This window comes from Lepidothrix coronata, unplaced genomic scaffold, assembly GCF_001604755.1.
Source record: "Lepidothrix coronata isolate B3197 unplaced genomic scaffold, Lepidothrix_coronata-1.0 Scaffold63, whole genome shotgun sequence".
NCBI classification, from domain to species: domain Eukaryota; kingdom Metazoa; phylum Chordata; class Aves; order Passeriformes; family Pipridae; genus Lepidothrix; species Lepidothrix coronata.
This window is the reverse complement of record NW_016690243.1, coordinates 1780859-1804791: the sequence shown is the minus strand read 5'-3', so window position 1 is coordinate 1804791 and position 23933 is coordinate 1780859. Positions and strand designations below refer to the sequence as shown.

Below are 23933 nucleotides of genomic sequence, written 5' to 3'. Positions count from 1 at the left end.
GTTGAAAGTTAAAAGTTCCATCCTAAGTTAGAAACAAGTTAAGAGACAGAAGATAAGAGTAGGATTATATCATCAATTTTCAGTATGGCAAAAGGTTAACATTTCTGTCTACCTCTGACCTGGACATTAAATAGTGTTGTTTAATATATTTAGTAATAAGCCGGAAAATGGACTGAAGAATATCGTATGTTTCAAAATTTAAAGGTGACCAAGAATCTTACTTAGCCTTGTAAAGATTCGAGATGAATTTCAGACTTTCCGGAGTAATGTGGAATAGTAAGTAACCAAATGCTATAGTGGTAGAAGAAAGATGAAGAAAGATGAATAAAGATGTAGAAAGATGTAGAAGAAAGGAATAATTTAACTACTTATACTGATGATCTAACTTTTTGCATCATTTTTTAAAACTTAAGTATAATCTCAGTGTGGTAGAGGAAACAAGCTGTATCTTCTTATAAGAAGCACGTCTTTTCTTGGTCTACAGTAAAATAGAAACAAGGAAACAATCAAAAATTTATGAAAACTGAGAAGTATGCTGACAAAAATATTATAGTACCAATTTTATTTTGATCTATGATCGGATGATGCTATGTGGAAGTTGAGATGTTTCATTTTAATCTAAAAATAACATTCAGTAACCTGAAGAAGGAACATTTCTTATCTCTCTCTCCACTTCTGTGCAGTTCAGCTATGCCAGACCATACATTGTGTCTGTATGTAACTCCAAGCAAAACTGTACTTTGAAAGCCACAGGGGAAAGTGGCTTTATATGTACTTGATCTCAGACCTTTCCTGTCATACAGTTTTATGATTCTAGACTTTATTGTGAGCAAATTATACCACAGCCTCTTCATTGTTTGTATTCCTGGAACACTGTATTGTGCTGTGTATAAATGCATAGAAAGCTCTTACTTTTTATGACCTAAGTACTTCCTTCTGGAGCAAGAACCTTCTTATCTTTGCACAATTCCTGCCAAAAAGGTGCTCCTCATTCAGTTGTCTAAAGGAGAAGGATTTCACCTGAGTTATGAAATGTAGGAAAGTATGAGACTTTGTGTCAGACTCCTTCTACTCCAGTCTCTCTAGATTTGGACTATATGCCCATGAAGATTATTTATTTTTTGTCCTATTTGCCACTGTAGTCATATCACAGGCATTCCAAATTCTGTATGTATTCTTCTGGGGTTTTTTATTTGTTTTTTTTTTACTTCTCTATACTCTGTTACTGTGACTAGAGTAGCCTGTGTTCATGCGTAAACTGGATCTCCACAGAACATCTTCTGTCCTTTTCTAAAGAATGTGTAAATCTCATCAGATTAATTTCAGATAGGCTAGGTCAGGACCCTGAAAGATGAATGCCGGGATTTGTTGGATACAATCCATTGCAACTCCATTATAGTCCAATCAAGAGGGACATGAAGTACAAAGATTTAAACTCCAAACTCATAATCCCTTGATACTGTCCTGTTCTTTTTAGAAAGGACACAGCACTGCCTTCTGATTGCCATGAAGAACTTACCTGTTTCAGTGCAGTATAGTCTCTTTCCTAACACGTTGAAATTAAGTGTTACTGATACTTTTCCAACCATCTCCTTTCCTTGGATTTCATACTTTTTAAGTGAGACATTTCCTTCTTTAAAGAAAATTTATTTAGCTGTGCTAATCTCTTTAATCAGCTAAACACTCAACTCTTGTCCTCAAGGACATACTTTAAAGGACATTTCTTTGCACTTCTGTAGATCCTTGGGCTAGAAGAAGTTGTAACTAGTAACGCAATCGTGTTTGTTGAGAAATCTGCGTGTGATAAACTCATAAGCCACCAACAGCATGAAGAATGTGGCAAAGGATGCAAATACAGACACCTGCAAACACACAAAGATGAGATGACTGGAAATTCATTACAAAACATTGATTATTCTCCAAATAATAGAATTCTTCATTTCAATTTCACTTCTTACTTCCAGTTCAAGAAAAGTCTTATTTTACTTACTGCAAGAAATTTCTTTTCCAGGTACACAATTAAAGAGTGCCAGTACCATTCTGTGAATCTGAACGCACACTACAGTTTCTTTCTTTTCTTTATGATGGATGCTGCACATTTTCAGTTGGACTTTCATCACCTTGTGTACTGTAGTATGAAACCATGAAACTAAAGATAATTTGTGTTTAGAGTAGTGGGTCTTTCCCTGATATGTGTGTCTAGCATAAACTGCCAAGTACTTAGGAAAAAAAGCCATTTTTTTTCTGGAAATAATTAATTACAAAGAAGACAAAGTGGGAAAGCAAAAATAAAAATAAAAGAAGATTTTTAGATCTTGAAAGAGACATTCTGTCACTGTCAGATGTTAGCTGTTTTTAAAGTCTGTTAGGTTGAGAGTAATTCCAGTAAATATATATAGTCCTTTAGAACTGAAAATATTGTTCAGTTTGTCCAACTGACTAAAATTCTCTATGAGTCAGCAGACTGTTGGCTCCCTTGTTTCTATTGAATCATTCTGCCATATCTGCTTAACAAAGGAGGATGCAATGTCGGCTACAGAAATGTATGTGGAACATTGCTGTATGTTTCTAATTAATGATTTCCTGCATTTGTAATTGCACAATAGGGTTGTGCAATGGTAAGACCATTTTCTTTATTAAAAAGTCAGCAGCAATATATATTGACTTTTAAAGATTTGTCATGTAACCCTTGGAAGGAATAAACAACATATGAAAAAGAAACTACTTATTGCTAATTTTTTTATAATATTCAATTTTTCTGATGTCACTTTAGGACATCTTGATAATTTTATGTGTTCTATTTTTGTTGTCTCTTGTGTTTTGGGTTTTTATATCTCTGTTGGATTGATTTGAAAGTCGTCCACTTTTACGAGTGAAGTTAAACACTTCCAGCAGTGTCACAAGAAAGCTGGGACCGATTTTATTTCTGGACAGTTGGGGGAGTGTCCTACACAGCATTCTTAACACTTCTGAGCAGTGTCTTTTTGACCTTCAATTTAACTTTGAGACACTCTCTCTTTTCCAAGAACTGATTGCTCAATCATTTTACTGAATGGTCACATCTTTAGGAAACAAGAAAGAATCGAATTGGCACAGGGTTGACTTCAAAGCCTCTTGTGCTTTGCCATTGCCTTTATGTTTGGAAAAGCCGAAGAAACAAATAATTTGTGGAGGGTCTTGCATGTGAGGGCTTTTAAAGAAAAAGAGACTAGCCGCAAATTCTCTGAATACCTTCCTGAGTGGGAAAGTTCAGAGGCACTTAATGCACTGTTTACTCCAGCTATGATGTGCAGGTAGCAGGAGCACCTTGGGGTTGAATATGTTTTGTTTTCATTGGGGTCTCAGGGCTGCTGTTGACTGTGTCTGCATCAGGGAACCTTGTTTTAGTGCTTTCACTAAAGCTTTCAGTGTGGAAACATATAATGTGCAACTGAAAGTTTTATAGGGTTCCACAGATGAGAAGGGAGAAGTGTTTTTTAAGCATGTTCCACAGATGTGTGTGGTCACTTGTGCTTCCATGTAAAATAGATAGAGTAAGCTTTGTAAAGCTACATGCACTGTGTCCTCTAACTGAAATGTCTATCTTTGCATATCTTTGTATAGCTCCAAATTCAGGCCTCTAAGTACATTGTTTATGTCTAGAGGAGTATAAGAATTGGTGATACTGAGTCAGGTCCTAATATCCCATGTTTTGAATGCCCACTCCAGGTGCATTATGAATGGTGGGAAGGGTGAGATGATAAGATAGGATATCTTCCTTTTACATTCTCCCAGAATGTGAGACTCAAGAACCCTTTGTATTCAAAAGCTTGAAATAGATGTTTAATCTATGGATTAATAAGTTTATTTTTTAAAACATGCAGAGTTCGTTTTTTTCCCCTTGCTTATTCTGTCAAAATTAGTGCTTTATTTCTTTTTTGAATGTATTTAGGTCCTATTTCCAGGCATTCAATCTTGTTAAACTTCGGAGAAAAATTAAGAGAACAATGTCAACATTCCTATCACTGGATCAGACTTCTCAGATCCAGCTAATGCTCTTTGACTGTGCTTCAGAAGCTGCAGATCATCTTGTTCAGCAGCTGAAAGCTGGCAGATTTAAACGAGATTTATAACATTATTTAGTTACAGTGAAATCATTAAAGTTCTGTATTGTAATTATGAATGATTTCACGTACCAGCAAATCTCTGCACGAAATCTTGCAGGACGTGACTGGTATCTTCTTGTAGTTGCCTTCTCTCTCTCTCTCTCTTACTCAATCTGTTCTTCTATTCTCCTAGACAATTATCTAACGATTTTGGAAGTAAGAACATTATTTTCAGGATTTTCTCTGCTGTTTAGTCTGACTCATAGATGAAATGTATGTAGATTTCTCTTTTAAGAAGACAAATTTGTTTCTGTAATCAGCTGGAAAATATTCTGGTGAGAGCTCTTTGTTTATGTTCTACAGATATACCAAAAAACACAATTACCTTTTCTCTGATCAATGTTTTGCTGTATGGTATTGAATTATTAAAAAAACTATAACAGCATGTACAAGGTTTATATAGATCAGCAATCAAGTGCACAAAATTTGAAAGGTAAGGGTGTCTTCCCTGCTCTGTAGAAGTTGGTTTTTCTGATGAGTTGACAAAGAATTATAATATAGAGCTACAGCTACTCATCTACTATAGGCTGAGTTTGCCTCCTCAGAAAATTTGCCTGTAAAAGTAATAACTTAGATTTACTCAGTGTGTTTTAATTCTCCGTAAGAAAAAATGTGAAGATGTTGTTAAAGCTAATCAGTGCTGCTGAGCTAATGGAGTTCTGTCCATAATTTTATTCTGGAAATCTTCTGAAGGCTGAAGTTTCTGGCTGCCTTGGAAACATAGTGAGAAGAGTTTATTTCGGACATTGCTTACTAGCATCCAGACCAAAAAAGTGACCTAATTTGATTTGTTCTGAGTAAAAAGAGAAGGGAAAAAAGAGCCTTCATTCAAGAATTCATTTTAGTACCATTTACTTTTCTGTGCACACGTTATGTTTAGATGCCATTTATAAATATCTTATTATCATTTGTTAAATTTTATGACAATTTTTACCATGCCTGATGACTGTAACTCATGCATTAAACATGCACACGTATTTTAACAATATTTGCATCTTATAATATGCTTCCTAACGACTTGTCATAGACTCATCAGTTAAACATTTATTTTACAAATGCATTTTGTAATATGCTATGGTAATAAACTATAAAAAAGGTATCCCACCCTGTAATATTTTCATATGGATGAATAATGCATTACAAATTCTACCTTCATTTAAAACATGACCTCTATTCTGATGAAATCTGATACATTGTCTGGATTTATGATCATCAAGTTGTGTGAGGTGCTGTCAATCTGTTTTCTGATTAATTTTCCTAGTTCATAAATTTGAATTAATCTGTAAATATTTACAAAATAATAGTTTATTTTTTTCTATAATTTTATTTTTATCCACCTGATTAATTTAAAGCAAATGTACCAATCCCCATCTAGCTGTGAGCTAATTTTCATTCAAATAATTTCTGGAAATTCAATTCAGTTCTGAAATTGATTATCAAAATTATGATTGTTCCCTTGCTGGCTGCCTAAGTTTGTCATATATATTTCTCTAAAAAGGTCTGTGCTACTGTCACATCTAATCTTACCAACTGTGTAAAGCTGAAGGGTATATAATATCAGAAAAGTTTATAATAAGCTATTTAAAAAAAACCACATACTTTTACTATTAATTGTGTTTAATTTTGTCCACATCTGATTTTACATACTTTTTTAACTTCTGGAACTTTAGTCAAAAGAAACTTTTGCTTAATAGGTATTGCCATCAGAGTCAGCTCACTGTCTACCTTCCTGAAATATCATGCTGATTTTTTTCAGTAGTTTTTTTAATATGAATGCTAGTACCTAAGATTCTTTGGCTGATTTCTCTCTGTTAGTGCATGCATGTGTAGACTGTATTATTTTCATTAATTTTATTTCACCGGAGACTTTTTCTTCAAAATTGAAGGGAAAGAAGGAGATTTGGTTGGTTGGTTGGTCGGTTTGTTTAGATAGGCTACAGAGTATTATAGGGATGTCCATACATCTGATGGTAGAACAAAATGATTGAGCATTTCAGCAGTGTTCTTCATTAGGTCCCCTCCCATACCAGAATAAAAACTGAAGTGGTTGGCAGTTTTACTTTTGCTGTTTCCTGGAATTAGTTTTAGGGCATCACATCTACATGATGCTGTCTGAATGTGTGAAGTCAATACAGAGTATTCTGCTTTTACATCTATTTAACATAAATACAAATGACTACTTCAGGTGCATACTAAGGAGGAGTCAATGTTAGATAATTGGTCTCTTGGAAGGGGCCTTTGTTTCACCAGAAAATAGAAGGTTACACCTTGTCTCTGCCTTTCACCTTAACAGTCCAGGCTCAAGAGCCTTTTGTCACCATTCATATTTTTCTTTCTTTTTTTTTCCTTCTAAATAAATTACTGCCTATGAAATGAGCTGGGTTTATTGTCAATCAGACTTTACTTTAAACACTGAGCATTTTAGACTACATTCTGTGTAGTCAAACACATTCAGATAAGCTTGCATAAATTCTATTAGGGAGGTCTTTCTGCTCAGAGAGAACAGTTAATTCTGATTCAATTTGCTATTTTTTTCTTAGTGTCTATAATATTGAAGGCAAGCAACTAGTTCCGGTTGGGATTTTGTGTTCTGGAGTGTGTGATGTGGCTTCTATCCTATAGCATTGAGGCTAGGAAATACTCATTCTACATGGCCTTACAGGCATTCATGAAACTTTAGACTAGTCATGTAACTAGTGAAATGGGTTTGGTGAAGATGAATTATTTAGTCTTCTATCACAAATGCTTTAGCCAATACTTCTCCCATTCTCTTAACACCATCTCATAATTTGAACATTTGCTGTCCTTTTCTATTTAAAATCTAAAATACATCGTTTTGTTGGAAAATTTTCCCTATTTTCCCCTCAATGATAATTTTTCATAGAATTACATTGTATTATTTACTTATCTTTGAAATTATAAATTTGACTGCATTGTTAAATAGGAGTATATCATGACTTCTAGAGTTAAGTTTATAACAATGTTTCTAAAGTTTAACTGTTTCAGTGGATTTCTTAGCTTTAATTGTGCATACTGTTTCTTTGAATATATCAAAATGATGTAGTATCCTGGTAGTTTCTTAGTTCTCACCCGTTACATGTTCATCTATTATAAATCACATTATGGTTGCACAAGAAATGCAGTGAATATCTGTATTATGTGATGGGAATTCCTTTTTTCTTAAGTTTGCTCAGAAAGCAGAGATTCTGTTCTTCACTGTATTTCTTGTCAGCTTGTCATTCTTTCACATAAATCGAATATATATTATATATTTGCTTTTGTTATTACTCAGCTGTTTCAAGATTTCTGTAGTTCAGATTCATTGCATTCCTTGTATTCTTGGAGTTGCTGTTGTTGATTTCAGATATGGAAAAGCCTCCATAAGTTCCTCCATAAAGTTCTCCAGAACTTTATGTTTTTCTTCATGAAGTTCTCGAGAAATTTCTTTATGCACATTGCATATGTGTTTTTATATGTGCACATACACAAGTGTATTTATACATAGGCAGCTAACGTGCAATCTTAGTACAGGTAATAAACTGCAGGGTTGTTCATCATGCACTTTTCTCAACTGAAATTTACTGGTTTCTTTTTCTTTCTCTTATTCCAAATCTCTGCTGTTAACACTAATAATAATTTCCCAAGATATTATTTTCTGCCTTTTTTTTTTCTAATGTTGTGTGTCAGTTCTTTTTTGAAAAGCACTGATTTGTGGGCCAGAAGAGAGAATGTTCGATCAAAAATTAGTGACAAATTCAGTGTCTTGCCACTTACTGAAGCGACAGTAGATTCTTTGTATCATGGTTAAGAGTAGATTTTAGCTGCCTAGTAGATCACACACTTGATTTAAGTTCTGGGACATTAAGATGCAATAGATTTTCAAACTACAGTATTCATATGCATACAAAAATATTTTAAAGTTATTTTGGTTTTTCAAAGATATAAAAGTTAGCAGACTTCCTCAGTGGTACATAATTTAAAAATTACCTTTATAGAAGGAAAAAATAGCTTTGTGGTGCATTTTAATAAATTTTTGAAGATTTTAAAGCTAGCTTTTTATATATAATTCATATTTCCTATATACATGGTGATGTGTTGTTGTATAAAGATTCTATTCTAGCTTTGTTTCAGAGAATCTGCATAAATCACACATAAATCATGGATAGTTTCTCCATTTGTGAATAATGTGGCAACTCCAAACTCACGCCAATAAAACCATCATACTATCATATCATGTACGGTATATAACATACATACACACTTATAACGAGGTAGAGGAGAATACTGAAAGTATCTTCCCTTTAGGTTTGAAAAATGACCAAAAAGTAGAAGTCACTTTTTGTGCCTTGGGAAAAATAGATCAAGAAATTGAAACTCCAATCATTACCAATAACTTTAAAATGTATTTTAACGTGCTGCAGCTTCAGTTACCCTCAGCTGAAGCTTCTCTATTTTAGCTTACAGGGTCTTGTGACCTCAGCCCATAGCAGAGTTTCAACAGTAATAGCGACAGCCATCTTGGATAAATGTAAGTGAAATTTTTCCTCATTTCTAGAGTTTCTGTCCCTCACATGCACTTTTGGAGTTTTGTTTTTTACTCAGGATGTAGACAGTATTCCTGACAACACTACTGTTGTGTGCCAAGTAGCATGATGGACACAAATTACCAGTAAAGCAACTAAGTGGGACTTCTTGCCTTTTAAATGTCACAGTATCAGACTCATCCTGTGCTTTTGAAATGCCAGTATGATAGCCATGCAGACTTTACCTGCAGCTAGATTGATGGTAGTTTTCATTATTAGCCAGGATTAATCTGCAAAGAGAGTAGTAGTACAAAAAGATTTTGGCCATGTATTCTTGTTTTGGTTAATGTTAAGGATGAAATCTAGAATTCAGGAAGTATTTTTCTAAGAAAAATTTACCTTCTTCAATGAGCTTTATCATTTCAGTTCTGCTTCCTGTCAGATTGTGGTAATCCGTTCCCAAATTTCGCTCTGCATTCACTAACTATTGTATAAATCTGGGGCTGGAGCTGGAGCTGGAAAAGGCTACACTTCATATGTACTGCCTGTGTAACAACTTCCAGAAGCATAAGTTAAGGAATTAAGGGCATCTGCCCACTGTTTATTGGTTTCTGAAGAATACCGCATACAGCAGATTCTTTTAAAGTCAGGGTTTTTTTCAACAATTGTCATGTTGTTGTAATGGTGAGACAAAGAGAAGAAAATAGAAATAGGGTTATTCATTGAGAAAACCCTTGCCTGTATGCTGCTAGGCTGAAGAAGCTAGCACTTAGGAGAAACTTACAAAAGATACCTGGACTTCGCTATTTAGTCCTGAGCTGGCCTTTGTCTGAACATTTGGCCGTTTCTGAACAAAGTAGCATCCTTGGTCTGTTAAATCACCATGCCACTCCTCCATCTTCTATGTACGTAACATGAAGACATACCTAAAATTCCAAGTTTTTATTTACATGTAAATAGTTGCATTGTAGCCCTGTACCTACAATAGCAGCTTCTTAATGACCTCAGCTAGCTAAAGACATGGTTGTTCAAATGCAGCCTGTTCTCTTCATGTGGTTTCATAGGATGTATCTGTTATGCACTGTATGAAATACAAGGTAACACCTATGCAGCAGTTAAGGCTAAAACCAGCAATAGTGGAAGTGCCTCCATCCGTTCATCTTACAAACATGTCATTCAAAGATCAATAAGGGGCAGTCTTGATGTGTTACCTGCAAATCTCTAGTCAGCTTAAAAGTCATTAGAGTTCAGATCTTCTTTCAACTATGTGGTTATGTAATATCTCCATAATAAATGCGAGACGAAATCATATACAGCAGAGTCTGGAAGCTGTGAGAGCAGAAGTATGTGTACTGAAACCAGTTTGTGATTATCTTGAATTTCTGTGTGTCTCAAACTTCGTTGTGCCATGTAGGAGGGTGGTGGGCATTGTTATCAGCTGCACACAGAAACCAAATAGTAAAAGTGATTGCATGCCTAGAATCTATTGCTTTCGACTAAAACTATATGAATGAAAAAAAAGGGTGTAAGAAATGTTGGCTCGGCTACCAGTTACACAGAGGAATATACTGAATCATGAAGAATAATTCTTAAAATTTCTCTGAGGAAACAGGTTTAGTTAAAAACCTGTGCAAACCCTGAGGACCAATGTTTTATAATATTTACCATAAATACTCATTTAATTTCAAAAGAAGAGAAGGTGTCCTTACATTTGGCATTGCAAGGCTGAGTTAATGAAAGAGCTTTGAAACCACTGTCAATAGGAAGTATGCATAGCTTTTGAATGTGTGTGAGTATAAAATAAATCGTAGAATCATACAATCGAGCAGGTTGGAAAAGACTCCGAGATCATCAAGTCCAACCCTTGCTCCAACACTGCTGTGGTTACTGGACCATGACACATCCAGTCTCATCTTAAAAACCTCCAAGGATGGTGAATCCACCACCTCCCTGGGCAGCCCATTCCAATGTCTGGTTACTCTCTCTGTAAAAATTTTTTCCTAATATTCAACCTAAACCTCCCCTGGCTCAGCTTGAGACTGTGCCCTCTTGTCCTACTGCTGGTTGCCTGGGAGAAGAGACTGACACCCACTTGGCTACAACAGCCAATTGATCTGCAAAGATGGTATCTTCAAAATGGCATTATTTTGTCATCATTAATCATATCTTTGCAAAACATTTTCAGATTTTTATACTTGTAAGTACATGCCTACAAAGATCAATTTGTGAGGAATTTCACAAAATCAGCACTATAATGATAACAGTTTCAAATCCAGCCTTATCTACATGCTTATCAAATACCAATTATTTTGTTGGACCAAGTGTGCCAGCACTGTAGTTTATGTCAAATCTCTGTCTCATTAAATGATGTGATCCTTATGTACCAGAATGATCTCCTGCTTTGATAACTGTCTCACTCTTGTAACAATATCAAGATTATTGAATTAATAGAATGATAATGTGATTCCATATATCTTGTTAAAACAATATTCCCTTGATAATGGATAGTTTAAGTGTGTTTTATTTCCTATTTTTATTATTTATGTGGCTCTTCCAGTTGTCTTTGAACTGGAGAGACGTACAAAAATTAAAGGATGTGTTTATATATTTCAGACTTTGGGGGTTCTTTACTAGAATATGTAGCATGTTTAGCATTCAGTGTATATATATATATATAATATATATAAAATATGCATATATAAAAAATATATGTCTAACTGCCATGTTGGGGCTTAAATATAGCTCATCATTTGACATTTCAGTATGTTACAAAAGGACTTTGAAATACAGTAGAAAGGGCTTTGTGAAAATTATGTTATAGAAAGTGTGGTGAAGCATGCTCTGAGGTTATACAATGTGAAAAACTTGCTATAAAATGGTTTAAGATATTAAAAAGCCAGATGCTCACAAATCCAGACTGCTAATCTGTTTGGCCAAGAAGATATAGCATTTATGTACTTCATATATAATATAAACTTGTAGGAATTTCATTTTCTTTTCTACGTTACACTATCATGTTTCCAAAAGTCTAGAGGTGTTTGTGCTCCATAGTGAAAACCTGAGGATTTTGTAGAGATACTGAAATAACAAAGATAACTGCAGTCATAAATATTTTGTTACATTCTTGTGATTCCTCATAATTTTCTTTACATCCTCAATGTATAAAAGGCAAAGAAATGTTAGACACTTAATAAAGAATTCAGTCCATTTCCACATAATATATTACTACAAATATATATTTTATTCAGCCTGAAATCTCCTTCCTTTTATTGTCCCTTGGACAGTGAAGTCTAGATGGTTGGAGTAAGTTGAGGGTTGTGCAGATGTGTCTTTTTCAAAGACCTGAGCACTCAGATCTCCCACCAGGTTCATTTTCAAAACCCACGCATTTTGCTGTTACCTACAAATTAATGGAGAGAATATAATTGTTCTTTTCTCAGTGCCTTTGAATCCTAAATTGGGAGATGCACTTTGGTTTTGTTTAAAACTCATTCATTTAAAAAATTGCTTTAGAATGTCCTAGATTGGGCAAAACTTAGCAAGGGTGTGGCTTTAACTACTTTAGTAGGTTTGCTGTTCAGAAATTCCCGATAATAACTGGGTCATCACTGCTGACTGGAAACAGATAGAGACAGTTAGATGTGTATATACACTTTTTTAGGAAGCCCCTAAAGCTTTGTTCCTTTCCAAAGAAAAGGTAAATAGTCAACTTAAACCTCTTCAGCAACTCTATAAACAAGAAGATGCCAACAGTGTCCTCTTCTCTATTACCTGGGTGTCCTGTCCATGTTCTCCTTCCATGTGTAAACCCTGCTCTAATTTCCTTCTGTTTGTTGCCACTGTTTGATATTTATATAGTGTTCATAAAGTTTGTAGAGAAAATAAAGATACCCAAGTTAGTAATAATCCTTAACTGCTCTTTTAATTGAGTCAATTATTCACATCCCTCCTTTTCGTCTCTGTAAATATTTTTTTTCTAGTCATTGTTGTGACTTGTAACTAAGTCTGATTGCCCATAGTTTAAAAAACTCTTCAGAGGACACAAGGTTGAGTTTTCTTTACCAGTTTCTTTAGAGCTTTATTAAGTATTCCATTTACAACATTTTAATTGTGACTTTTTAGTACTAAAATGCTTTGAAATTTGTCATAATAATTTTGTATAAGAAAAAGATTTTGAGGAAGTTGAAACATTCATACATTTTCCAAACAAAATCCTTAATATTAGTTTTTCAAGAGTTGCATAATGTCAAAATCAGGTTCACCATAAGGCAAAACTTTAATTTTGAAATTTCGTTCACTAATACTCTTATAAATACACATTGTAAAAATTCTATTTTAAGAAAAAAATTATCTAGATACCTCCTAAGCAATATTTTTAAGCCTTCAGAATTGCTTAATTGTGAATCCCAGAAGTTCCTTCCATGCTATGATTAGTGCTCATGTTTTATATTTCAGAAAGGGATTGGTTTTCTGCATATTTGGGCAAGAGCAAAACATTGCTGTAGGACCTGAAAACCTTATATATATTTCAAGTCTTGTTTTATGAAACACTGTAGTTTTGAACTTGCTTGCACATCCAGATGGAAAATAATTTTCCAGTTATTGCTCTTAATTTAAAGGCAAGTCTCAGTGTCTTCTTATGGACTTGAAGAGCTGCAGAAGCTGTGTTAAAACAGAGAAGGTGGTATATAATTTTTTCATTAAGAGTACTGTAAACACTGTATATATGTGAATTGTAGTACTGTCTTTTGTCAAAAGGTTAATATTCTGGGTCATGCAGTATTTAAATTAATACATCTGGGCTTTAGTAAGCCCAGGTCTTGAAACAACTCTCATTCCTGAGGGTGGTTCTAGGGGCAGTTGTTTTTACTGTCAAACCTGGCAAACTAGTGGCAGAGCTGAGTTTAGATCAGTGCGATTTCAGAGTTGGGCCAGGTGTTTGGGTACAAATGTGAATTTTCTTATGTTTGTAAGGTGTATTCAAGAGTAAAAAATACTGATAGATTTTTAATTACAATGGCAAGAATTCAGTAAGACAGTAGTAGTGAAAAGCATATGTTTTAGCCATTCCATTCCAAAATACTTATTTTGTCAGTAAATGGCATTACTTTTTCATCATTAATCATATCTTTGCAAAAAATTTTCAGATTTTTATGCTTGTAAGTACATACCTACAGATAATAATTGTCTTTAATTGATGCAAAGGATGTTTGAGTTAAATGCCCTATAATTTTGGGAAATAAGCAAAGTAAGAATGTGCTGGAATAGGCTGGAGTAGGAGGTGGTGTGGAATCCTCCTTGCTTAAATTTTGTAAAACTGGTTTAGACAAATGTCAGTCAGAAACAAAACTGGCTATTCTGCTTTTGAAGAGAAGGATGGGGTAGCTCACTTGCAAAGCCATCTTCTTCTTGTTCTGCAATTTGCATAACAATTTTTTACTAAGAAATACTTTTATTTCAGTTTATTTCTTTTAATGAAATGAATTCAGATTAGATTCCAATTCAGTGGTTACAATAATTATGCCTATATGTATATTTAATGAACATTGTTTTGTGATGTTTTGTTATGAGTAATCCAAATAGTATGACAAAGGAGCTACATCTATTACTTTTTGAATAAGTATCTGAATTCTATTAAGATAATCTCTGTGTAGTTTCTAAAACTAAATAAAAGTGAGAGGAAAATAGAGGTTTGTACAGAAAATACTTTTAAACAAAAGTCTGTCTCAAATGTTGCTGAATGTTCTGACCTCAAATTTACACTATGATGTAAGTAATACTGAATTTTCATAGGCTCCAAGCTTTGTCTCTAATTGATTTTGTGTTTAGAGAGACAAATAAAAACAAATTCTTATGAATCTATAATTTTCAAGGAAACTGTGTTCAGAGAGCTTTGTAATGTACTGCCTTATTAAATGTTAGACACTTTCATGAAAAAATTTTGAACAGATTTAAAAGACATAAGGACTTAAAAACTTACTGCTTTCAAAACTAATGGAGACATGTTTCTACCCACTTCTCCATATTAGGGTGCTGTTTGCTCTCTGAGTTATAGGGGGTAAGGGATTCAAATTCCTCCCCTGTCAGCCTGAAAGCAGGAAGAAGAACCAGCTGTCAGGCTGCTCCTGCAGCTGTGGAAGCCACTGGCACTTGCTAACCCAGAGCATAGAGTGTCGGTATTGATCCAAAATGGAATAGTTGAGAGAAACGACTGAGTTTCTGGAGCCTGCTGGTGAGCCACCACTCCTGACAAGTGAGACCCTTCAGTGCAGGTCCCAGCTATGGTTTCAGTCCTTGTCCAGATTCTTCTCATTCAATGGGGAAAGGGGAGGTGGGACATGACCCTGGACATCACAGCATTTAAATGAAATGCATTAAACTCCACTTTTATGTCTTTTCAAAGCAATCAACATTTTCAGTGTATGAAGTGTTTTAATAGTTTCTTTTTTTCCTATTTGCTTGTCAGAACTGCTTTTTTTTTTTTTTTAGCAATATGCATGTTGTGTGGTTTGCATTAATTCAGACTTGGGGTGTTGTTTCATACAGCACTTGGCTTGAAATGTGCTGCTGCTGTTTCTGACTGAAAGGAGTTGTGTATCCAAAACATCCCTTGTAGACCTATTAGACCTCTACATTTCCCTATAGATGTTGCATCATAAGAATTTTAAAAATATGCATTCTGTTTGGTAGTCTTGGACATGCTATATATGTTTTTTTTTCTGACAAGCAGTCTCCAATATCTAGTAAATCATAGTTCTGATCATCTTTTGAAAAGATAAATAATACTTCTATAAATACTTCTATAAATATATAGTGACATCCTTAAATAAAATGCATTATACAAGAAATATCAACATTTTAAGGTAAGCTAATGAAGTTATGTTCACACAGTGTAGTAATCAAACTATCATCTGTATACAAGACTGAAGAAAATACCTTGCTAAGTGCTGCTCCATTTTTGTGATTCCTCTTGAGAATGAGTTAGCTAAAATGAAGGTGCTCTGCCAACTTTATTTAAAGATCCATGCTTTAAAATGACTAATTTTATAGCATGTATTTTCTGTTTATGTGCCTGTCAGTTTTAAACATCCTTTTACATGCGAATGCATGATGACAGTTCTATATTCTGTGCAATTTCTTCACTGGAGTTTTTCATCTATTGGAATAATCCCTCAACAGATATTTATAGAGTTTTTACTGTTATTTTGACAAATCAGACATTGTTATTAAAATTATAAAAGAAAGCATTTCTAATGCTTTTTGCATTAGAAGTTCAAAACTTTTTTAAAATTACATATGTTTTCTAGCTCTATTTTAGTAAACCTTTTACTGAAATGGTGTCTTTCTAGTTCCATTTTTTTATGAAAAGAAGATTCATCTTTATTGCTCCTTCAGTGATTTCACTGTATGTGACTGTATCAAGCTGTGTGTTCCACTAAGTTAACTCATGAATATCATATGCTTTACCAGTGCTGGATGTGGTTCCCTTTAGAGGCAGATCATTTTGCTGTAATTATCAAAACAAGCTCTGGTTTATTATCTGTAATATTTGTAGTTTGGAAAACGTGTTGCTTGGTTATGCTCTCAAGGTGACAAGTTGGGAGGATTTCATCTGTATTGTCCATTTTGGTGAATGCCTAAGCAGTGGCCAAATCATAGAATTGTTTTGGTTGGAATGCACCTTGAAGATCTTCTAGTTCCAGCGCCCCAGCATGGGCAAGGACACCTTCCACTAGACCAGGTTGCTCAAAGCCCCATTAAACTTCTCCTTGAACACTTCCAAAGATGAGGCATCCACATCCTCTCTGGACAGCCTGTTCCAGTGTTTCACCAGCCTTACAGTAGAGTTTCTACCTAGATCTAAATCTCTCCTCTTTCAGTTTAAAGATATTACCCCTTGTCTTATCACTACATGAAGAGAGGATTCTGTGATTTCTGAAGAAAACAGTAAATTTACCTCATCCCTTGGTAGCACTTTGTATTCTGATACCAAACCTGTAGACTAGTAACAGATTGAGAAAACAAAATACAGTATTTCCATAATCTTGAACAAAAAAAAAAAGAATTGGGAATTGGCAGGTGACATAGAAAGTCAGTGAAAGGACAGAGACACTCACCTGTGTCTAATGAAGGAGGTGACATTTCAGTAAATGGAAGGTACTTAAATATATGCTGTGTGTTGGCAGTCTCCCAAAACTGCTGGTGGAAGTGTGTCTGGGGAAAGCAGCAATGTATTGAAGAAACTGCTGCTTTGAACTGTGTTGTGAGAGTGGGAGCAGGGACTGGCTACAAGCTGGTGTGAATCTTCTATTGCTTGAGAGTGACATATGACACACAGGACAGTTTTTCTGCTATCACCCAGGCTGTGGCCTTTCAAATGAACTATCAAAAAGTCCTGATTCATCTTGCCTAATCTAAGGCATTTAACTTTAGATGCCCCTGTTAGAAGCAGAGGCAGTCTAACCTGTGTCTGCACTATATGTAGGCTATGCTGGTTTCGCAAGGATGGGACTAGTCCGTGGATTTGTACAGTGTCTTCTGTTGCTGTAAAAAGTGCTCAGGGCAAGCAGACATATCACTAAGATGCTTAAAATGCTGTGGTACAAACCTGGCCTAAGAGTCACTAGTTCATGGTAAGATACTATGAAATTATTACTGTTAATATTCTAATGAGATCCTTGTCAGACTCAGCTACCTAATAGATCGCTTCATGATGTGATACTTTTGTGTATTCATCAGAGACAAACTCCTGTGTCACAATTTATGTTTCCTGTTGGATCTCAGTCCTTCAGTTCTTCTGAACTCCATAAGCACTTTTCTCTATTAGATAACACTTAGGACATTTCCTTATTAAAGTTAACCAAAATATTGAGTTTTATTCTGTTATTCATTTTCTATATTAGTTATTTCTGAAAAGACTAAAAAGTACTTAAGCTAATAACCATGTTATCACATATAAAACTGCCACCTGATGCTATATAGTGTAAGAACAGTGGCAGAAAATTCAGTATGTGCACCAGGGCAGATCTGACTACAGTCCAGAAACACTGCATTTATTATACAAGTAGGTGTTTGTTGAACAAACAGCAAGACAGATAGCAGAACAAAATCAGGCATGCAGAAATGTCTATTCTATATGTGCACGTGGCTATATTTTATATAGAACAGGAAAATTTGAAACCCTCTCATTCATATAACACATCACAAGACCATGATATTCTGCATTCTAGTTTCTAGTTGGCTAGAACATTAAAACTAAGTAAGTTAGATGCACATGCAGTTGCAAATGCCTATGCAAAGCATGTCTTTTTGCAACAAGGTGAGTAGCAGATAATTATGCACTTCCCAATCCTTGTGTATACAGACATCAGATCTGAGGTCCTTGCAAATTTTGAGATTTTTCAGCCTGAGTAACTAATACTAGGGTGGCTTTCGGATACTTTTATGCCTTCCTGATCCTGGTTAGCATAGCTAGCATGAGGCCTTGCATAAAGCCTTTGGGTGCACTCCCTCCCTTAGTGAGAGTCAGTATTTTAAAATGTATGTTACAAGTTTGAGAAAATAGTTAGGACATTGTGGCTTTAACATTATTAAACATATTGGTAGAATCAGGATTTTTCTGTGGCTGCTGTTTAACAGATGATAGAAACTAAGGATTATTGTAGTTCTCCATCTGGGTCTCCTTGTAGTACATGTTCATATAGGAGTATACTTTCCATATTTTCTCCATAACTTTTAAATACACTCTTGTAAAATACATCCATCTAATGAAACAAACAAACCAACAACCAAAAACAAACCAAGCCCCAACTCCTACACCAAATACTGTATATTGGGCAATTTCTTTTCCTTCTAAAAAATCCTGTACATGCTTTACATGCTTTTTAACTGAGACTATTTCTTTCAAAAGAAGCGTGAAACCCATGTATTAATTCACTAAAGATTCATTAATCCATTTTCCTCATATCCAAGAAAGCCCACCTTTCCATTATGTCCCCAAAACATACATAAACAATGTGCTGACAAATTGTTCTAAACTCCACTGCACTTTTTTAAAAATCGTAACTAATGAAAGGCTCTCTTCAAATTGCTATAGAAAGCTCAGATTTTTGTGAACAAGCACACAGCAGTTCCCTGGCCTGATGAGTGTTTTCTTGCCCTAGTTCTGGCATCCCTTGACAGTACTTGTCACTGTTTTCTTGCACTGTTTTAATCTGTGGCTGTTGCCAAAGCTGGATGGAGAACGCTAATGGTAATTGTCAGAAATGAGTTGGTGACTGCATCATCCCCTTATTCTCTTTACATGCCATCTTTAACCATTCACTGTCTTGCAGTGCACAAAATTAATTTTCTTGTAGTGAAGAGCTCGAAAGCAGCTTGCTTCGTCTGCTCTTCTGGCTCCATAAGCAGACAGTTGGGCTGCAGACCTGCATTTCATGATTGCTGGTATGGCCCCCTTTTATCACGGACTGATCAAAAGAGCCTAGAAATGCACAGATAAGGGATTTTATTGAACCACCAGACAGGAAAAGAGGTGAAGTGGATTAATTCCAGCACTACTTCTTGAAAGCCTGAGAATTGTCCACATGTCAGCTGCTCTTTGGGCCAAATGATAGTTTTTATTCCTAAATTTGACTGAGATCCCTCTATATTACCCAGAGGTAGGAGCAACTAACACCAGTTAATACCCATGCATTCCTAATGAATGTACATAAAGCGAAAGAGTACTTGTCAGCCTCGACAGGGTAAATATAGAACTTTCCTATTAAAGGCTACTTTGGCTGAGATCAAAAAGTGTTTCTTTTGTCTCTATCTCAGTAACATCTGTAAGATATGCTACTGATATGCTTGGATATTCCATTTCCAGTCTTCTGCAACTGCAGCATGTGCCTTTGCTATGGCTGCCAAGATTCTAAGGAGAGGGGACAGGATTTGGAATGGAAATCTTGGATATGTTATGTGGATCTTGGAGAAGGAGGCAGGGATACCCAAATCATTATTGTCTGGTTAGTCTTACATTTCTATCTGAAACAGTCCTTAAATGGGGATTTTATATCTTGTGTACAAGGGTTACAAGGAAGAATAGCTTAGTAACCCACATGCTGGCCACAGTTTGTGCTTAGAGTTGTGTATGTGAGCTGGACATGAAAAATTTTGGTCTGTCATTTGGACCCGCACAAAGTTATCTTTACTTTACTCTTGGTGACAGCTCCAAGTGGTTTCTTGAGGAATGGGAAGAAAAAAAAGAAAATAAAAAAATAAAAAGTAAATCTTTAGACTAGGGAAAATGTGTTTTCAAATATCCATTTTAATAAATATTTTCTTAATACCTAATTGATCCCAAGATTAGGCAGATAATGTATAGGCAAGCTAACATGCAAATTTAGACATGTAACAGTGTAGCCAGATTTTACATGGGCATAAACAGCAACTGGAGAAAGCCCTGGCTCCTCCCATTGTCAGGGAGACAGTTTTTCTAAGCATCATACAAGTGAAAATTGTACTGTCTTTCCCATAACCCCAAATTCATGGAAATGGTAATATCTCTGCCCTCCTCCAGGGGAAGCTGCATTCTGCACCGTGCAGCCTTATATATATATATATATATATATGTGTGTATATATATATATATATATATGGCTTCTAAAAGGGCAGCTGCAAACTAACATTGAGTCTGACTTTATGTCAGTTTCCACTGGGATCGTACTTTTAACTTCAACAGCCTTTTAGTAGACTGTGTTTACACGGACATAAACAAGAGAAGAATTTGCCCAGGATGTATCACACTATATGCATATAATCAGCTTGTCAATATTCAACTCCCATACATGTAACAAAGTAGAGGTCAGAAAGGTTCCTGTGTCTGTTCTTGTTCTGAGAAGTGCAGGAGAGTAAGGCATCAGAGTGCGCACAGAAAAGCATCAACCTGCACAGATTTGAGAGTCTGGCATTTATACGTATATCTTTAAATGGAACTCTGGCTTGAGGATTATGAAAACCATACTGTCTAGATGCTGGTCATGCATGTTCAAATAATCGCAATCTCCATGTTTCTAAAATAGACCCTGATTCATTCTCCCATTTTTGCACCAGTTGTAATGCTTCACTTCACTTCCCTGGCTAGTTAGTGAAAAGTCAGTATTTGCAAGTCAGTATTTCAAATATTCAAGATTTAGCTGAGCTGAATTATTTTCTGATTGGATCTAGTTTAGTGTTTACTATTTGAAGACTTTTCTTTGGGAAAGTGAAGTTGCTACCATTTGGCATCTACAAGAATAATTGTTTCACACTCTTCAGCTTTAAGCTGGAAAAAGGCAAAAGAGTTGTGCAGCTGAGCTAGGAAAGATATTTCTCTTGGCTAGTCTCTACTTCCCCTTAAAGCAGAAACTCTTAGAGGGAATCAGAGCAATTATCCACTTCTTGCAGATCTAGAAATATAGATGAGAGCCTTCAGCCTGTGCAAATTTTACCGGATAGACAACATGCAAATGCAGAAAATTATAAGGTGATGGTAATTTAGTTTCTTCGGATGGAGTTTGATTTGGGGATGTGGGGAAGGAGTATTTCAACTTGTTTGGGTGCATTTTGTTGGAAAATTAGAGTATTAAATTAAGTTACTTTACAATACAGTGTGCTATTGCTGGTGTTGGAGTTTTTTTAAACCGATAGAAACTGAAGTCAGCCAAAGTCAGCAGTTCTTCTGAAATTTTCGAAGTCTGTCTTGTGTGTACTGAGAATTGAAACACAGCAACAGTAAAATAATCCCATCATTAGGACAGTATATTTATTTTTTCAAATTGTTTTGTAACATTAATAAAAATTTTTAATTTACACTTTTACATTTATACTAAAGATCATCTGTAGGTGATACAGTTCTGGTTTGAAAGCATACAGGATATCACATATAATTCCAATTTAATAATCATTTTAGTGGCTCTGAATGGCTACACATGGATAGATCTCCTCTTCTGTGGGGTTCACCTGTACACCGATATTTTGCTCTGCAGTGTAAAGGAAAGGAAGCATTCTCATCACCAAATGTTGTTACATGCCTACATTGGGAGGTTCCTTGTGTGATTCATGGAGAGAAAGCTCCCACATGGAACAATTCAAAATTCAGAACAGAGCTCAGTTTATTCAGTCTGAATTGCTATCTAAAGGAGCTTCTCTCTTTCTCTCTTAACTGTATAAATAGTACATAGACACTCCTCATTTATACTGCTAAAGTTGCAAGCTGTGGTTTGCCTGGCTGCAGTCAGTCTGCGCACTAGCTGGCATTGTCTTGCGAGGGAAAAGAGGCAGATGAATTAAGGTTTTCTGATACACAGATAGGACAACACTTCTGGAAAGCTAGTTTGGTCATAAGCCATACAGTCCTTGAGCTTTCTGTAGGTCTTGTAGGTCATCGTAATGGTAATTTTTTACAAGTACTGTAGCTCATTAGAAACTGGACTGAAACTTGGAATGTTACTGGCCATCAAATAGTTTCAAAAATCAGTAATTTGTGGGTGTCATTGACATCAGGCAAATAGGTATTGTTGCCCTAAAGCTTCATACGCTGTTACTCACATTTCAAATTCATAAAGCTTTACATAATGTTTGTTCTTGAAACACATTGAAACTGAGAAAAAGTTTAAATTTCTGGTTTAATTCTTGTTCCTGTAGTATTTGAAATGCATGTGTCAATGAAGAGCCTAAGAATACAGTGCTGTATAAATGAATCAGCTATTACCTTTCATACAGCTTTGTATGGGCAGGATTTTCAGAGGGAAAAAGACAGACTATCTTGAACAGAAGTAGCGTATTTTGATGTAGGAAATACAATGTGGGGGGGGGGGTGTCAGTAGCCTTTGATCTTTTTGCTTATCCAGTTCACAGGTTTTTGCATTTCAAACTTTCAGTATTTGTATGTCTGTCCATCACTGCTTTACTGTGGAAAAGGTAGGGTAGCTTGGGCAAGTTCAGTTCTTCCAAAGCATTCTCACTGCCTCTAAGACTTAAAAGTGCAATTTACCGTAAAGCACTAGGTAGGAACATAGAACTTGAAATCCATTACTCTGTACTGATGAGGTTTATCCTGAAGAACCTTTATGTACACTGACCGTGGCTTGAAAAATGATATCACAAAATCAGAGTGTTTTTTTCATTCAGGTATAGTATTATATTCAGTGTAGCAAGAAATGGTTTTGCATGACAGTACACATGTAAATGTCAATGCATATGTCATTTACAGTGTATCTGGATGTTCTGTGAGATTCACAATGATCATGTTGGAGAAAACTGTCTCTGTTACACTAAATAAAATGTGCTTAGTAAAAATTGCTAGCAATTTTTTTCTAGACCTATAATGACATGGGGAGAATACAAAACAAAACTACCAGAAACAAACCATTTTTCAAGCAGTAATATCTACAGGACAAGTGATCTAAATTGCTGAAACAGGGAGAGTTCATCACTGCACTGCAAAAGGATTTGAAATATAACCTAAAGGCAAGTGAAATACTGATTCCAAGCTTTGAAATAACAGCAACAAATTTACCTACAGACAGAAGATGCATGGAAGCAATAAACGAATTATACAAGTCTTACACACGCAATCTGATTATTCTGACCAAAGTGTTAATTGGATCCTAACTGCCAGATCTGATATCTGTAGTCTTGTAGTGGGAACCTTTCAAAGTGATGAACTATAATTCACTGAGCTGCTTGAAGCACTTGTAATTTACTGCATGTCATGCTATGAAGAGCCTGACCTAATGGACTTTACATTACCTGTAACGTTGGAAACCTTTCAATGAAACTAGTTGGTAAAAAGTAATAGTGGAAGTCTATTCAGAAAGAGGGAACAAAACTACATTTTAAACGCTGTTTTATAACCATATAAAAAGTTGGTCATTAAACAAAAGATGAGCAACTCAAGTCAAATATTTAAACTGAAATATTTCTCAGTAGTGAGGTGTCTGGTAAATTTTAAATTAAGTAGAAATGATTAATATGAAAAGAGAACCTGAGATAGTTCTAAATGGTGTGGAATATGTTGTGCTTCAGATGGTCATGCATGAAATTTCCTTTCCTGAATATAATATGTTATAAAATGTGGTTTGAGATAACCATTGTTCCCTGCTGCATCTTAAATCAATATTAAGAAATATTGAGGGAACATTTATCTATAAAAATATATTGCAGTTACTGAATGCTAACTAGAGTCCAAATTTAGCTGCCCTATGCAGAAGGCTGATATCTGGTGGAAAGTAAAGACTTTCCT

The 23933-nt window shown here is 35.2% G+C and overlaps 1 protein-coding gene across 8 annotated transcripts in view; it reads left to right on the top strand.

Moving 5' to 3' along the window:
• FOXP2 (forkhead box P2) overlaps positions 1 to 23933 on the top strand; it is a 411711-nt gene that overhangs the window by 319675 nt on the left and 68103 nt on the right. The window contains exon 2 of one of the 8 annotated variants that reach the window (XM_017817870.1): positions 8603 to 8673. The exons of the other annotated variants lie outside the window; for them this stretch is intronic. The gene's annotated coding sequence lies outside the window, so the exon portion shown is untranslated. The remainder of the gene's footprint in view (positions 1 to 8602; positions 8674 to 23933) is intronic. 8 annotated transcript variants of the gene reach the window in all.